This window comes from Penaeus monodon, chromosome 8 (genome assembly GCF_015228065.2).
Source record: "Penaeus monodon isolate SGIC_2016 chromosome 8, NSTDA_Pmon_1, whole genome shotgun sequence".
Taxonomy (NCBI): domain Eukaryota; kingdom Metazoa; phylum Arthropoda; class Malacostraca; order Decapoda; family Penaeidae; genus Penaeus; species Penaeus monodon.
In genome coordinates, this window is record NC_051393.1 from 21,233,977 (window position 1) to 21,238,976 (window position 5,000).

The 5,000-nt window shown below is 24.2% G+C and overlaps 1 protein-coding gene across 2 annotated transcripts in view; it reads left to right on the forward strand.

The window, feature by feature from the left end:
- The window catches only part of LOC119576260, a 46,678-nt gene that overhangs the window by 18,781 nt on the left and 22,897 nt on the right, over positions 1 to 5,000 (forward strand). The window lies entirely within an intron of this gene.

Consider the following 5,000-nt stretch of genomic DNA (forward strand, 5'->3'; position numbering starts at 1 on the left):
AAATAATTGAGATAATAATAAAAATAAAAATAATTAATAATAATAAAAATAATATAATAATAATAATAATAATCATAATAATATAATAATAATAAAAATAATAATAATAACAATAATAATAATAATATTACCAAGTAAACACAGCAATAAAAGATCTTGTCATTATTAACAGAATAAACCTTATATCAATACTCATTACTCTTATAATTGTCATCATTATTATGATTACTGTTTGCCAACATCATTAATACAATCAGACATCCCAAATTTGAAGACAGAAAACTACCCTAAAGGGAGTGTGACTCATATCCCCTAAAAAAATTAATAATAAAAAAGGGCATTTCCTCATGACATGCAAACATGAGAGACAGTGGCAGAGTTCAAATGAGGAAACATTAATCTTGATGGTCAATCCAAAATCTGGTCAGGTGCCTCTCTTTTGCACAAGGATTACGTCTCAGCAATAACTTTGGGGATCGGCAGGCACCCCTGTTACCTTCTTGCACAGGCGTTTACTTTTAAATTTTTTCCTTGACCACATCTATTATCTAACTTTCATGAATTACTCTCCATGAGTGAGTTTATCTTATTATTGGAAAATTTTAAAAATCTTTAACTGGTGAAAAAGATAAATCATCCAATAAATAGCCTCCGGGGTAGTACAGTGGTTACGTGTTGGCCTCTCATCCATGGGGTCGGCAGTTCACGCCCCGCCCAGGCGCGAGAAGTTGCAATTGTTGCCTGGAGGTTACTGGTGTGGCTGGGCACCACGGCAGGTAAGGACTAGGTTCAGCCAAGTCAGCACCAGTTGACACATGAGAGAGTTACACTAGTTGACATAGGCCAGGGTCCCCTCATAGGCCAGGCTCACCTCACAGCCCTGGCGAGGCTAAGCTTAACATATCGGACTTATCCGTATCCAATAAAATGCCACAGCAGAATGGGGAAAGAGACAATAATTTGGATGTTTTATTGGATTACAATAAGTCAGATGATGATGCTCTTTAGATGGTAGATATGATGGATGAAAGTGTGATCATCAGGAAGGAATATGACATGGAATCAGAGAAAAGAGAGAGCCAGAAAGAGAGAGGGATGGCCCTGGAAGGGAATATCACTCTACCTCATTCTAGAAATTGTTCAACTTGTTACATTATACAGCAACCGCTTACACTGCATAGTTACACCCCAACCCATCTATTGATCTCCCAAACTCACCACAAAACTTTCTCATACACAACAATAACCTCTTCCAGCAGTGAATGATCTTGTAGGAAATTGCCTCACAAGTAAATATATCATTCCAAAAGAGTTATTTTGGTATACTTCAACATTCATAACAAAATAACATTCGGTATCATACTTGTTGCAATTTGGTGTAGGACACATCCATTCCAAACCAACTCAAAAATAACCCTACTTGATATTTGATATTGATTGTAATATCTTGAGGATTATTTCAAGAGACAAGAAACACTAAACTGCAACTAATAATCTTATAACTGAGTATTATCCGTTGAACTTCTCAATTTATGTCTTTACAAGTTTCTGGTGGATAAATGTTATAAGATTTAAACACATCAAATCCAATGCAAATAGTAGTTCTGAAGACAGTGAGTGACAATGTTTAATATATACAGTTAATTCAAGTTCAAATTCTTTTGTCTTTTTAAATAATCTAGAAAATATTAATTCAAACTACCATTATCTTCTTGAAAAGTAAATTTTTCTATCGCAAATTATGAACCAAAAGGCACAGTACAACAAAAACAGATGATGAGCCTAAAGTTAACTTCAACTATATATCAGGTTTGGTAAACTGTTATAAATATTGATTAAACATTACCTCATCCTAAACTCCGTTGCAATTGCAAGGCTGTTTGGCAATGGCAGCTCCACGTCACTCTTACCAACGGACTTCTATTGCCATCACTTCTCTCTTCTTTATTACCATATTGGTATTATCTGTTGAATTACAAACATGTTGAATGTAGAGTTTTGAAGATTTAACATGAGTTGCAAGACAGCTGAATGTCCTTAAAAGTCTCTCTTTTTTAACGTTCAGAAAAAGCACGTGACTTGGTTTGTTTGTAAACACGTTCTGAACGAGACGGTCGCTGGGCGGTGGAGGATGTGCGTGCGTGCGTGCGTGTGAAAAGGATGAGGCGAAGTAACCACATTAATACGGGAAAGCATTATTATTAGTGCATTAATATTACTTTTATGATATTAATTATTATTATCAGTGCCGTTATTCAATACAGGGTTATTATTATTATTATCATTGTCATTATTATTATTATAATTATTATTTTTATTATTATTATTAGTAGTAGTAGTAGTAGTAGTAGTAGTAGTAGTAGTAGAAGTAGGAGTAGTAGTATCACTATTGTTATTTCTCTTAGCAGTACTGGATCATTATTATTATTATTATTATTATATTATATTATTATTATTATTATTCTTATATTATTATTTATTATTAATTATTATTATACTATAAATGTTATTATTATTATTATTATTATTACTATTATCTATTATTATTATTGTTGTTGTTATTGTTATTATTATTTTTTTTTTTTTATATAATTATCATTGTTGTGTTGTTTTTGCTGTTATTAATAATATTTTAATTCCTATCATTACTATTATCATTATTATTAATATTATTGTTGTTGTTGTGTTGTTGTTGTTGTTGTTGTTGTTGTTGTTGTTGTTGCTTCTGCTGTTTTAATAAATATTTTAATTGTTATCATTATTGTTATCATTATTATCATTACTATTACTATTATTATTATTATTGTTATTATTATTTTTTTATTACTATTATTATTATCATCATTATTATCATTATTGTTATAATTTTTGCTATTATTATTACTATCATTATTATCATTAGTGTTGTTGTTGTTGTTACCATTACTATCATTTATTATTATTATCATCATTAATATGATCATCATTATTATTCATTCAGATTATCATTTTCATTGCTGTTACTACCAATATCAACATTAATAGTAGAAGTAGTAGTAGTAGTGTCATTTTCATTATTGTCATCATTATTATTATCATTAATATTATCTTTATAATCATTATCACTATCATCATTATAATCATTATTATCATTGTCAGTGTTATTTTCATAATTATTATTATTTACTATTATTGTTGTTGTTATTATTATTATTATCATTATTAGTTATCATCATCATCCTTATTATCATCATTATCATTATTGTTATTATCTTTGTTATAATTGTCATTAAAATTGTTATCACTATTATTATTGTTATCATCATTATTATTATCATTATTATTATTATTATCATTTATGTTCTTACTATTACCATTATTATTATCATTATCAATATTCTTATCAATTATTCATTATTATTATTACTATTATCATTACCTAATAATTTATGTTACTATTATTATCAATTATCATTATCATTATTTTTATTAATATATTATTTTTTATTAGTATTAATTATCATTATTATTATATTATATTATTATTATGTAATCGTTATTAGTGTCATCATCATTATCAAGTTTGTTATTGTCATTATTATCACTGATTTATCATTATTCCTATTATCATTATATTATAGTATTATTAATATTATTTATTATTATTATCATTTTTATTTATTATCATATTATTATATTATTATTATATTATGATTATATTATTTTATCATCATTAATATTATCATTATATTATTATTATCATTATACTTTTTTTATTATTACTATTATCTTTATTATTATCATTATTATTTTTATCATTACCATCATTATCATTATTTTAGTGGTAGTTGTAGTGGTGGTGTAGTAGTAGTAGTAATAGGATCATATTATCATTTTTGTTTTTATTATTATCATTATCAATATTATTATTTTTATCATATTATTATGATTATTGTTGTTGTTGTTGTCATTATCATTATTCTACTACACATTATTATTATCATTTCCATTTTATGTTCATTCTTTTAATATCATCATTATCCATTGTATCATTATTGATGTCAATATCACATTCATTACTATCTTTTATTTATTTTTTTTTTTTTTATTATATTATTATTATTACTAATTATTATCATACTATTTTACTATTATTACTATTATCCTATTATTATTATTATCCTTATTATCATTATTATTTTTTTATTTACTATTATTTTTATCATTATTGTATCATTATTATTTTTATTATATTATTATTTATTATTATTTTTATTTTTGTTTTTGTTGTTGTTGTTATCATTTTATTATCATTACTATACCATTCTTATTATTATCATTGTTATCACATCATCATTCATCATCATCATTATTATTTTAATTCTTTTTCATATTCTTTTTATTTTTTATTATTATCATTAGTATTTTATTATATTATTATTTATTATTATTTTTATTATTATTATTATTACTAATATCATATTGTTGTTGTTATCATTATACCATTATTATTATTCCTTTAATCATCATTATTATTGTTTTTATTATTTATTATTCTTATTATTAGTATAGTATTAGTATCATAATAGTAGCAGTAGTAGTAGTATCATTACTATCAGCAGTAGTAGTATTATCATCATTATTTTTTTATTATTATTATAATCATTTTTATTTTTCTTTTTCATCAATACCATTATTATTATCATTATTATTAATTCTAAATTTTTTTATCATTATATTAATACCACAACTAATTGTTATTATCATTATACCATCATCATTACTATCATTATCATTATCATGAAAATTTATTTTTTTATTTTTATTATTATATTATTATTATTATTATTATTATATTATCTTTATCATTATTATTATATTATTATATTTATTATATTATTATCATATTATGTTACTATTGCTATATTTTTATTATGGTTATTATTGTTATTGTTGTTGTTGCGGGTTGTTGTTATTATTATATCAATGTATTTTATTGTTATTATTTTTTTATTATATTA